The 13,704-nt window shown below is 47.4% G+C and overlaps 1 protein-coding gene across 1 annotated transcript in view; it reads left to right on the forward strand.

Moving 5' to 3' along the window:
• The first annotated feature begins 4,383 nt into the window (after positions 1–4,383).
• OSTN (osteocrin) overlaps positions 4,384–13,704 on the forward strand; it is a 221,324-nt gene continuing 212,003 nt past the window's right edge. The window contains exon 1 of the mRNA XM_075938270.1: positions 4,384–4,693. The gene's annotated coding sequence lies outside the window, so the exon portion shown is untranslated. The remainder of the gene's footprint in view (positions 4,694–13,704) is intronic.

The following is a 13,704-nucleotide window of genomic DNA, read 5'->3' on the forward strand; positions in this document are numbered from 1 at the left end:
TAGCATGGGCCCTGTGACCATTATAGGCAATGAAACAGAAGTGAAAGGGTTAGGAATTGGGTTCTGTCTCCTTAGAGCCAGGAAGGCACCTTAGGCATGATACCAGAGGCATAGAAAATATTGAACCAGAACTCCATGGCATGACATTGTCCTAACATGCAGGTCTCCCCAACCCAAATTCAGTTTAGGATTCATTTATCTAATGTCCACTAGACTTATCTTCCAACTCATGTGTGAGAACCTCTGAAAAATAAAAAAAGAACAAGTTAAAATCACTTAGAAAAGTTAGATGTCTGCAAGTCACTAGGGCTGATGAAATGTATCCTAGAATACTCAAGGAGCTGATAGAGGAGGTATCTGAGCCTTTAGCTACCATCTTTGGAAAATCATGGAAGACAAGAGAGATTCCAGAAGAGTGGAAAAGCCCAAATATAGTACCCATCTATAAAAAGAGAAATAAAAACAACCCAGAAAACTACAGACCAGTCAGTTTAACTTCTGTGCCAGGAAAGATAATGGAGCAAGTAATTAAGGAAATCATCTGCAAACATTTGGAAGATAATAAGGTGACAGGAAACAGCCAGCATGAATTTATAAAGAACAAATCATGTCAAACCAATCTGATAGCTTTCTTTGATAGGATAACGAGTATTGTGGATAGGGGAGAAGCGGTGGACATGGTATGCCTAGACTTTCATAAGACATTTGATATGGTCTCGTATGATATTCTTATCAATAAACTAGGCAAATACAACTTAGAAGGGGCTACTATAAGGTAGGTGCATAACTGGCTGGATAACCGTACTCAGAGAGTAGTTATTAATGGTTCACAATCCTACTGGAAAGGTATAACAAGTGGGGTTCCGCAGGGGTTTGTTTTGGGACCAGTTCTGTTCAATATCTTCATCAACGATTTAGATATCAGTATAGAGAGTATGCTTATTAAGTTTACAGATGATACTAAGCTAAGAGGGGTTGCAACTGCTTTGGAGGACAGGATCATAATTCAAAATGATCTGAACAAATTGGAGAAATGGTCTGAGGTCAATAGGATGAAGTTTAATACGGACTAATGCAAAGTGCTCCACTTAAGAAGGAACAATCCGTTTCACACATACAGGATGGGAAGCGACTGTCTAGGAAGGAGCCCTGCAGACAGGGATCTAGGGTTTATAGTGGACCACAAGCTAAATATGAGTCAACAGTGTGACACTGTTGCAAAAAAAGCAAACCTGATTCTGGGATGCATTAAAAGATGTGTTGTGAGCAAGACACGAGAAGTCGTTCTTCTGCTCTAGTCTGCGCTGATTAGGCCTAAGTTGGAGTATTGTGTCCAGTTCTGGACACCCCCATTTCAAGAAAGATGTAGAGAATTTGGAGAAGGTCCAGAGAAGAGCAACAAGAATGATTAAAGGTCTAGAGAGCATAACCTATGAAGGAAGTCTGAAAGAATTGGGCCTGTTTAGTTTGGAAAAGAGAAGATTGAGAGGGGACATGATAGTGGTTTTCAGGTATCTAAAAGGGTGTCACAAGAAGGAGGGAGAAAACTTGTTCTTCCTGACCTTGGGGATAGAACAAGAAGCAATGGGCTTAAACTGCAGCAAAAGAGGTTTAGGTTGGACGTTAGGAAAAAGTTCCTACCTGTCAGGGTGGTTAAACACTTGAATAAATTGCCTATGGAGGTTGTGGAATGTTGATCTCTGGAGATATTTAAGAGTAGGTTAGATAAATGTCTATCAGGGATGGTCTAGATAGTACTGGGTCCTGCCATGAGGGCAGGGGACTGGACTTGATGACCTCTCGCGGTCCCTTCCAGTCCTAGTGTTCTATGATTCTATAAAACTAGGTGCTGTTCTACAGTATGGTGGTAACATAAGAATGGCCATGCTGGGTCAGACGGAGGAGGCCGGTGCTCCAGAGGGAGTGAACAGAACAGGTAATCATAAAGTAATCCATCCCATCACCCATTCCCAGTTTCTGGCAAACAGGCAAGGGACACCATCCCTGTCTATCCTGGCTAATAATCCTTGATTAACCTAATCTCCATGAATTTATCTAGCTCTTTTTTGAACCCTATTAAAGTCTTTACCTTCACAACATCCTCTGGCAAGGAGTTCCACAGACTTAGTGTGAGCCCACACTCTCCTCGCTATTGCCAGAATTGAGATGTGAATCACAAACATCCTGATGGGTTGTCTGCAGATCGAGGGCTTTCTTTCCAAGGGTATGTCTACACTACCCCGCTAGTTCGAACTAGCGGGGTAATGTATGCATACCGCACTTGCTAATGAAGCCCGGGATTTGAATTTCCCGGGCTTCATTAGCATAAGCGGGGAGCCGCCATTTTTAAATCCCCGCTGCTTCGAACCCCGTGTAGCGCGGCTACACGGGGCTCGAACTAGGTAGTTCGGACTAGGGTCCTATTCCGAACTACCGGTACTCCTCGTGAAACGAGGTGTACCGGTAGTTCGGAATAGGCACCCTAGTCCGAACTACCTAGTTCGAGCCCCGTGTAGCCGCGCTACACGGGGTTCGAAGCAGCGGGGATTTAAAAATGGCGGCTCCCCGCTTATGCTAATGAAGCCCGGGAAATTCAAATCCCGGGCTTCATTAGCAAGTGCGGTATGCATACATTACCCCGCTAGTTCGAACTAGCGGGGTAGTGTAGACATACCCCAAGAGTGTTCTGCTCATTAAAACTATGAATATCTCCAAATTTCTTCTCTGTCTGTACGTTTGGTTTTCAAGTCCCAAATTTCCTCAAAGTGCAGATCCAGGGTTTTGGGTTACACTTATCACACCTCACTAGTTTCTTTCCATAAAGGGACTTTGTTTCCTGAAGAAACGAAGTGGCTTCCAAGAAAATGGAGTGTTAAGGAACAGTATTAAGGTTCAGTCTTCAACAGGGACTGTGGCGGCTGCTGCAAGGAGACATACCAAGCAGTTAAAAGACTTTTGTGGCTTTTTATTAAAAAAGGTGAGTGCCCTGAACACAGGGCTGGCAAGTCAGTGGAGCCAACAGTCTCCATGGGTCCATGGGCAAGGAGGGCAACTCTGAGTTCCTGGAAGGGGCAGGGCCAAGGGTAGAAGGGCAGGGCAGGAGCAGACAGCCCTCAGCAGCACCCAGAATGCCCGCCCCAAATTGCTGCCCAGAGCTCCAGCCCCTTTGAATCACTGGGCCCCGGGGGGCAACTGCCGCCTATGTCCCTCCCCCATCGGTGAGTCTGAGGAGAATGAGTATCACTCCCTGGCCCAATTAAGTTAATTAAAAGGAACGGTTTCAACAAAATAAAAAGACACCTATGAGAATATCCCTGAGCCCTGTGACGAGGCAGCGGGGATGGGGGGAACCCCTATTTCAATCCCTTTTCCTCAGGCAGCAGAGGGGGAACTGAGTGAAAATTTCCCCACCTCATAGGATGCCCCTGAGGTGCATCCTATGATGCTCAGCCTCTGAGCTCTCCTATTGGATCGGTCCCTGCAGGTAAGTCAGGCCAGGCCACACCTGCCTGTAGCTCATCCTGGAGCTAGGTGCCCAGAGGGAGACAGCAGAGACGCAGGTGCCCGAAGCCAGGTAGAGCTGTGCCTACAGCAGCGTACAGGGGATGTGTAGCTACGTGGGCAGTGACAGGAGAAGCTGCTGCCACCTTCTGCTGGTCCAGGCTTTCCGGGCGGTGGGGAGAGACCCTGGCAGCCAGGAGGCGGCAGGATGCTCTGCAGTGTAAAGAGGGGAGACGACCTGGGTCTGTGGACGGCTGGCTAGGGATACCCTGCTCATTGGGCGCACGCAGCCTGTGCAGCACCCGCCGCTGTGTGTGCGGACCGACCCGGACGCCACGGTGCGGGGGCGAGTGCGGCCAGGCACCTACTGCGTTGGGGGGGGGGGGGGATGCCTACAGCTGAGCTTTGGGTGTCTCATGGATCTGGGGGCCTGCCCTGTTCTCAGCGCAGGTGCGGGGGGAGACTCATGGGGCAGGAGGAGACCTCAGGCGCTATGAACACCCCCCCCCCTCGCTTTGCACAGCCCCTCTGCCCCCAGGGCAGCAGGGCCACAGGGGGCGGAGAGCGTGGCTCACAGGGGGGCCCAGCAGGCTCGTGCGCAGAGGGGCAGACGCGCGAACAGGCTCCGCTTTGAGTCCCCCTCCCCCACCAGCAGGGGCGCGCGGCCGTTTAACCGCCAGCCGTTTCCCTACACGCGCCCCTGGGGAGGGGGGCGGGGCGAGAGATTTCCCGCGCTCCCCAGCTGCGATGATTGGTCTGAGGGCAGGGGGAGCGCGGGAAATCTTCCTCCTCCCTCCCCCCCTCCCCCCCCAGGCCAGGGGCGCGTGGAGGGAACCGTTTGACGGTTAAACGGCTCGCGGCTCCATCTACGCACCGCTCGCGCCCCGGGCGGCAAGGGGAGGAGGGGGGAGGAGACTTCTTACGCTATCCCGCCCCCCAGCCAATCAGGGCCTGGGGGCAGGGGAGCGCGCGGAGCATCTCGCCCCGCCAAGGTGGGCCGCGCGCCGGATTGTGCCCGCCCCGCTGCGCCACGAACACACGTGGCGGCGGGGGCGGGGGGCCGGGTTGGAGCCGGAGTGTGCAATGTTGTTAGCTTGTGGGTCCGTGACGCCTCTGCGCATGTGACGCCCATGAAGCTCCAGCTCCTGGATTCGTGCGATGGCGATGCACGCGCACCCGGCTCCGGAACAAAGTAAGTTGCTGGCCCTTGGGGGCCTGGAGAAAAGTTTGGATTGTGCCTCCACCCTCCATTAAACTGCCCTACCTTGTGCATCCAGGCTTGAGGCTGTAAGGGCCAGTAATCAGGATGAGAGCTGTGCCTGGGCAGGGTATCCCACTGCTGCCACCACCTGTCCTTGCCTCTGTGCCAGGGCTACTCAACTTTGGAAGTCCCGGGGGCCACAATGACACAGCATGTGCCGAGTGCCACAACTTGAGTGTGGTTGATACTTGCCAATATATATGCAATTAGCTTCCTTCACACTGATGGGCATGAATACAAAGATAAAGGCAAGACTACACAACACAGCCCCATTTTAGTCCGTTCAGCTAATATTAATAAAATGCAATATTTACCTGATTTCCACTTATATGACAGCACTTTTAATGAGCAATGACAGTCCAGGAATTTAACTACTAAAATGCATATCAACAGAATTCCATTACATTGACTACAGCCGCTCCCCGAGTTATGACCACCTCCACTTACGACCATCCGCACTTACGACCAAAGTGGTGCTAAATGCGGCTCCGAGTTACGAACGGTGATTACACGTGCTTACAAACAGCGCGGTCGCCATGTAACTCTATGGGATCCAAGTTACAAACACTTTGAGTTACAGACCAAGCGTTGGTACATAACTTGTTCATAACTCTGGGAGCAGCTGTACTTTTTTGTTTTGGCTCCCACCCACGGGCCTTGTGTTGAGCCCAGCGTAAACCCACACTGCACCGCGGGCTGCAAATAAACCAGCTGCGGGCTGCATGCGTCCTATGGGCCTGTGTTGAGTGGCCCTGTTCTATGCCTCAGGTCACTGAAAGAGACAGGAGACTGGTCTAAACCAACCCAAGCCTGGCACTTCTTAGATCCAAAACCTTCAAATAAAAAAGCCTCTTAGCTTTTTTAAGAGACCTGATTTTTAAGTTGATCTGATTTGGAGTGTGGTGGAGGGCTGGGGAGGGGGGAAGAGGGCTGACAGATCGGTTTTGAATACAGCCGCTCCCCGAGTTACGACCACCTCCACTTATGACCATCCACACTTACAACCAAAGCGGTCGTAAATGCGGTCCCCGAGTTACGAACGCGATCCGCACTTTCGAACAGTGCAGTTGCCATGTAACTCAATGGGATCCAAGTTATGAACACTTCGAGTTACAGCCAAGTGTTTGGTCCGTAACTCATTCGTAACTTGGGGACCGGCCGTACTTGGGACTGGTAGTCCTGGGTTTGAAGACACCCATGCCTATGCCCAGAGCAGGTAAGGAATGTTGTCATTTTCAAATATCAAGATTGGTTTGCTGTTTGCCATGTAGTGGCCACCTGAGAAAGCAGCTACTTGAATTTTCACTGGAGTGTCAAGTAACAGGATTAAGGTTGGATTTTTCCCACTGGAACAAATGCACCCCAGCTATCTTGTGAAATCGGGTGTCACCATTAATATAAATCTATCTTTGCAATTTCAAAATTAAGTCATGGAGATATAATTTCACCTTTTCTACTGGCCCAAATCCATTGACTTCACTGGCATTACACCTGCAGAGACTATGGCTCATAATAGTTTGGCTACTTGTGGTCTGAAAAGACCTGGCCTGCAGAGGCACGTAAAAGTGAGTTCTTTGTCTCATCCTAAAAAGATCTTCCTAAAAAACCAGTTACTCACTCACATGAAAATACTGAGGTGCTAAAGTGTTCTCACAGCCACCACTGAATGAGACATGAACTCAATCTTTCCATGTCTACCAACTGATGTCACATATAGTTCCCATAGTCAGTGTTCCAAAGCAGTAGACCACTCGAATTGTAGCATGGTATGACTTTTAATCAAGGCACAGTTCTTAGACACTGTGGTCATAGGTGGTATGAATTGTGTGTAGACCTTGTTTGTTATTGTTCATTGTTCAATGAATGGGTTCTGTGAATTCGTTTCAGCATGGCACGATAACTTATGCAAATGTGTGTTTGCATGTGCATTAGCAAACGTATTCACAAGTAGGGCTGGTCAATTAAACCAAACTTTGTACTGAAATTGTTAAAAATATTTAGTCAGATAACCAAACGTTTTCAGACATTGACCATTTTCCCTCTTATTTTAGTGTTTTCTAGTTTTGAGGTATTTGGTTTTCTGATGGGGAGCGGGGGAGAAACTTTCTTTTGAACTTTTCTACAAAATATTTCCACTGGTTTTGTTGATTTTTTTTCCCATGGAGAAAGCCCCCATTTTTTGACTAGCTCCTGTTCAAGACACTGTCTTTCCAGAAACAGTTTTGTGATTTGTAGGAATTTTTGCAGGAGCAAATTTAGAGAAGGCTAAGGGCATAGCTACTCCCCTGTGCCCCCCCCAATCCATCTCCCCCACCAAAACAGATCCTGGTCAACTGACTCAGGTTCAAGCTAGGGGTCTCCAAATAGCAGTGTAGATATTCCTACTTAGGCTCCAGCCTGGACTCTAAAACAGTGAGTAGGGAGGATCTGAGAAAATGTATGTTTCCATCAAAATTTTCTGTTAAAAAATTTTCCAGTTAAAAACCAAAATCTATGAAAACCAGAAAGTTTTCATGCATGTATCACACCCTCCCCCCAACCAGAAATGTATGTGCAATTAAAAAGAAGCAAAATATCCTTTTCTTTAGAAACTTTTCAAGGGAAATACATCCCATTTTTTTCACCAGTTCTCCCACTATCTGATCGACTCTGAACCTCCTCTCCTCTGCCATGGCTTTTTCTTTAGACAGATGAAGCCCAGAGCTGTTGTTTTTTCCTGCCAAATGCTCCTCTAATGGTTTCCTACAGACTATCCATTGACCTCGGATTCTGATGAATTGACAATCAATTCAAGAAGGTTCCAGGGCAACATGTTTTTGGAAAGGAATGTGGGGATGCTATTTTTGCTTCCCTTTTTTGTCCATTCCTTGCCCTCAAAATAGCCCCTTCACAGTTCCGGCACACGTGCGGGCTAGAAATAGAGTCCCCAGTGGGGAATTTTCCTTTCCAGTGCACCCCAGACATTCCTTTCCCAATTAAGGATGTCTGTTCTAAATTTTTTAGAATAGTACATCTCTCCCCTATTAACTACCCACATCCCTCCTCCAAAGAGCTAATGACCTATGTGCATAGGGAGACACTTATCCAGAGATAGGCCAAAAAAAGATCAGAACACACTGGCTGCTTCAGAGCTTTCAGCCTGATATAGCAAATAGCTGATTTTAAAAAAATTACTGTCCAGAGCTGATTGCTCACAATTTCCCTGTATTCTGTCCAGTGGCCGCTAGAGGGCAAAGTAGGCCGATGAATGATGATTCGATAGTCAAGAGGCTTCTAACCAGAGTCTTGTCTGCAGTATTGTGAAGGGTGCAGCAGGCCTGGCAACTGAGTGGGGGTTGCTGGGGAACAGCAGTGCGGCTGGCAGCATCACACCCAGGCCCTGGTTCACTCTTTCTGGTAGAGTTTAAATTTCACCCAGAGGCAGCAGTTGTCCAGTGTTCCCTGATTTTGGAATGCAGTCACCAGTCAGTCTTGGGTGCTGTTTCTCCTCTTACATTGAAAGTCAGGAGTAGCTCCACTGAAGCCCGTGAGTCTAAGGCATTGTAAAGCTACATTCACTGGAGGAGTGAGTTGCAGCCAGATAGCTTCCCGGGGCATGAAAATAATTCCTTTCGGTACATGCTGTATGTACCACATATCAGCACCATCCAAAAAACCACAGATGAGCACTCAGAAGCCAGAAAATGCAACCTAAACTCTGCCCCGTGTGCTGCTGCATCACACTACTCTCTATAGTTAGAAATCCCAGAGTTAAGCTGCTCCTTACTTCAGTGAGCACCATACTACAGCCTGCTGGGCTGCGAGCCTGCAAGTCCTGACTCACAGAGCTTTCTGGCTCCTGACTCCCCAGTCCTGAAAGTCCCAGATCCAAAGTTCCCATGCTCCTTGGCAACTTGCTGGGGAGTTGCAATACAGCCAGGGCTCCCAGCAAGGGTGGCAGGTATCAAAGACCGGGGAGGCCAAATCTCCCCTAACCCAGGTCATGGCCCCACCCATGCTCCACCCCAAGGACCCACCTTTGTTCCCCCTCTCGCCTAAAGCCAGCAAGGACTCAGCCTGGATTTCGGGCCAGCAGTCAGAGATGGCTCAGGTTGGTCTAGATATTGGGACAGCCATTTGCGATGGGGAGGTTTGGGCCAGCCAATATGACCGAGGCAGGCCAGTTAGGACGCCTCTGGCCATGGGGGAAGTGCTCAAGGATTTGGCCATGGGGGTGGAGAGGGTACTCTAGTGTGTTTAGTGGGCAGGCGGCAGGGACCTGGGTGGGAGACGCAAGGCCTGGGGCTAATCTCCCCGAAAAAGGGGTTCACCCACCACCCATGGCTCAGGGGGTTTTGGCTCCCGAGGGATCATGACAGCCAAGAAGGCTTATTTGGGTTTGGAAACACTGAAATGTTCTTGCTTCAGGGACCCCAAAAGGAAATCTTGCAGATTTACAGAGCCAGGGAAAAGCACCTGAATTTGGGGATTCTTGTCCCAGTTCATTGCACTGGTGCTGGGACCATTTGTATTTGTGGCACTGAAAACAGAGCCCATGGACCCGGGTTGTTACTACCACTTTGAGCTCAGGGTACGGCAGCCGCTCCAGCACCTATGCTTAATTTCTCAACATTTTTCCTGGGCATGGAGATCTCTCTCACAGCCAACTCTTCTCCTGGGTATGATGTACCAGGGGTTGGCGCTCTGTATCTGCAGTCAGTTCCAAGCACTCCATGCTCACCTGCCTTTGGCTTGCCAACACGTGGAGTGGAAATCACTCGATGCCGGAGAAGTACAAACAGAGAGTTGTCTGGAACACCTGGGATTATGTGGGACCAGCAGAGTCAGGGAGGACGGGGGATTGCAGGGGTCTGATGAGGGATTTCGGTTCAGAAGCAGCTTCTGCCTCTCAGCAGCATCTGCTTGTGTTCTACCCAGAAAGGACAGGCGCTGAGTCTCATTGCTGCAAGGTAACCAGGTGAGCAGCGGGCCTGTCCCAGCACCACAGACTGCTCTACACCCACAAGTGGCCAGTAGCAAGTCCAGCCTCTCGGCTGGGGGAGGGGGGAGGCCTCCAGGGCTCCACGCACTGCTCTACCCCTGAGTACCAGCTCTACATTCCCATTAGCTGGTTCCTGGCCAATGGGAGCTGGGGAGGATGGTGCATGTGAGAGCAGCGCACCGAGCCCTATGCGCCCATCTGCCTCGGACTCAGACCTCCTGCCGGCTGTTTCTGGGGCCCAGTGTGATCTGGGGTGCCAGGGGGAGGCGGGAAGCAGCCTTAGAATCCCCGCTGCTCTGCTGACTGTAAGTTGCTGGAGGTAAGCCCCTACCCAACCCAGTGCCCCAATCCTGCGCTCCAGCCCTGAATCGCCCTCCCCTGCACCCAACCCCTCATTCCCAGCCCCACCCTACAGCCCACACTCTAGTCAAAAGATACAATTATGTTGGGGCATGGGCAGCAGCAAGTTTCTCCAACTGGGTCCTGAGAAAAATAGTTTGATAACCACTGAACTAGAGGGGGTTGAGTGCCATACTGCACAAGGCCATTATGCTGACTTACAGCAGCCGGGACTCCTCCCCACCCCCCAAAATAATTATTGTATTAAGGGAAGGCAGTGGGTTCCTCGTAGTTAAGGCCATAACCAGTTTCGCTCCACCTTCAGTATTTATCTGGCCCCCAGAGTCTGAGCTCCACTTGGCTATTAGTGGATTTGTCCTCACAGCTGGTTTTGAAGAAAACACATGGTCAATAAGCAAAGTTGTGAAGTGGGGGGAGGAGGGAGCTAACCCTCATCCTGTAGATTTCCTGTTGAGCTTCCCCCACAAATGGCAGTGGGAGAACTTCCCACGGTTCCCTTTGATTTCACTGGGAGCAGGGGAAGGAAAAACGGCTGCTATTTTTATGTTTGTTTGTTTGTTTGTTTGTTTAAAATTGGGTACCACAATCCAAATGCTGATTTAGGCTCCCAATGGGACTGGCAGGTAAGCGTTTTTTTAACCCTTGCTTTTCAGACATGGATTAGTTTACAAGGTAAACAAGCAGGGGAGTGGATACCTTTGGCCATTAGTAATTGGATGCATGGACTCTCGTGTCTAGATCCAGCTTGAGATGTTAATTGATAGACAGTTGTGATCATATGTTGAATGGCCTGCTATGATCACAAGGTCAGCTATGTGTGGGACACTTTTGCTATCAGTCTCCTGAGATACACGAAGGACCAAATGGATATTACTGCTGAACTAGAGATGATCCTGTCAGAACTTCTACCATCCCTGTTCACACTCTGCCTGTTCTGTGCATAAGCTGCACTGTTCTTTCCCCATCATACCGATTTCTTTCTCCAACACGGAGTTCACCAAACCCATTTGTGGGGAATCAGAAGAATAGCAGTGAGCTGTTTAGTTTTAATGTCGGGAAATTAAGCTCACAGTGAACAGCATGACTTGACTCCACCTGCCCCCACACATGTTCCATTGGTCCGTGGAGCAAATAGCATCATTCTGCTACAATCATGAACTCCCTCTTTTTTTGAAACATGAAATGATAAATGTTTAAACAGCTGCAATTATAAGGTTCAGGGAGGGAAAGTGAAAAGGCATTGTCTTGTGTTAGAGCTGCAACGGGAACATAGCCAGAGGTGAGGAGTTGGTGGGTGACCTGTATACATGTACATTCATTTTGCTGAATCCCCCGCATGGCGTAACTTTCTCTGTGGGAGATTTAGCCAAGCAGTCAAAAGAAAAGAAAGAAATGTGGACAAACCAGCTTCCATGATTTATTGCCGGGGGGAGATTGTTCTCCCTGGGCATGAGCTGAGTGTTTCCTACTTCAGCTGAGGGGGAAGGAAGGTGCTGAGCCGCATGCCTTGCCAAGATACAGATCTCTATTCTTCACTTTGTCTCATACTCTTAGGAGAAAGGCATGGAAGTGTTGATTTTGCCATCAGCTTAATTACTTGTTTAAAAAAATCCTTTTCTAAGGTCAAGTGAGATTAGCAAAAGGAACCAGAATTTCTTCCCCTATTTAATCGGGGAGAAGTTTCTTAAATTAACTTCTTAATTCTTGATTTAGTGCTAAGTGGAGCACAGGATCTGGTTCAAGAGGTAAATATAACTGGACCGCGTGGAAATAGTGACCTTAATATAATGAAATTTAACATCCCAGTGGTGGGAAAAATATGTCAGCAGCCCAACACTATAGCATTTCATTTCAGAAAGGGGAACTACACAAAAATGAGGAAGATAGTTAAACATAAATTAAAAGGTACAGTGACAGAAGTAAAATCTCTGAAAGCTGCATGGAAACTTTTCAAAGACACCATAATGGAGGCCCAACTTAAATGCATACTGCAAATTAAAAATCACAGTGAGAGAACCAAAAAAGTGCCACCGTGGCTTAACAACCAGGTAAAAGAAGCAGTGAGAGATAAAAAAGGATCTTTTAAAAAGTGGAAATCCAATGCTAGTGAAGAAAATAGAAAGGAGCATAAACTGCCAAATTAAGTGCAAAAGTGTAATAAAAAAAAGCCAAAAAAGAGTTTGAAGAGCAGCTAGCCAAAAACTCAAAAAGTAATAGCAAAATGTTTTTTAAGTACATCAGAAGCAGGAACCCAGCTAAAAAACTGTTGGGGCTCTTGAACGATCGAGATGCTAAAGGAGCACTTAAAGTCATTGCAGAGAAACTAAATGAATTCTTTGCTTCTGTCTTCATGGCTGAGGATATTGGGGAGATTCCCAGACCTGAGCCATTCTTTTTAGGTGACAAATCTGAGGAATTGTCCCAATTTGAGGAGTCGTTAGAGGAGGTTGTGGAACAAATTGATAAACTTCACAGTAACAAGTCACCGGGACCAGATGGCATTCACCCAACTGTTCTAAAAGAACTCAAATGGGAAATTGCTGAACTATTAACTGTGGTTTGTAACATATCCTTTAAATCAGCTTCCGTATCTAATGACTGGAAGATAGCTAATGTGACGCCAATATTTAAAAAGGGCTCTACAGGTAATCCTGGCAATCACAGACTGGCAAGTCTAACATCAGTACCGGGCAAATTAATTGAAACTATAGTAAAGAATAAAATTGTCAGACACATAGATGAAAATAATTTGTTGGAGGAAAATCAACATGGTTTCTGTGAAGGGAAATCATGCCTTACTAATCTACTAGAGTTCTTTGAGGGGTCAACAAACATGTGGACAAGGGGGAATCCAGTGGATATAGTATACTTAGATTTCCAGAAAGCCTTTGACAAGGTCCCTCACCAAAGGCTCTTAAGCAAAGTAAGTTATCATGGGAAAAGAGGGAAGGTCCTTTCATGGACTGATAACTGGTTTAAAGACAGGAAACAAAGGGTAGGAATAAATGGTAAGTTTTCTGAATGGAGAGAGGTAACTAGTGGAGTCCCCCAGGGGTCTGTCCTAGGACCAATCCTATTCAACTTATTTATAAATGATCTAGAGAGAAAGGTATGAACAGTGAGGTGGCAAAATTTGCAGATGATACCAAACTGCTCAAGATAGTTAAGACCAAAGCAAACTGTGAAGAGCTTCAAAAAGATTTTACCAAACTAAGTGATAGAGCAACAAAAATGGCAAATGAAATGTAATGTTGATAAATGTAAAGTAATGCACACTGGAAAAAATAATCCCAACTATACGTACAATATAGTGGGGACTAATGTAGCTACAACTACTCAAGAAAGATTTTAGAGTCATTGTGGATAGTTTTCTAAAAACATCCACTCTGTGCAGCGGCAGTCAAAAAAGCAAATAGAATGTTAAGAATAATTTTAAAAGGGATAGAGAATAAGACAGAAAATATCTTAATGTCTCCCTATAAAACCATGGTACGCCCACATCTGGAATACTGCGTACAGATGTGGTTGCCTCATTTCAAAAAAGATCTATTGGCATTGGAAAAGGTTAAGAAAAGGGCAACAAAAATGATTAGGGCTTTGG

Source organism: Pelodiscus sinensis, chromosome 10 (assembly GCF_049634645.1).
Source record: "Pelodiscus sinensis isolate JC-2024 chromosome 10, ASM4963464v1, whole genome shotgun sequence".
Lineage (NCBI taxonomy): Eukaryota > Metazoa > Chordata > Testudines > Trionychidae > Pelodiscus > Pelodiscus sinensis.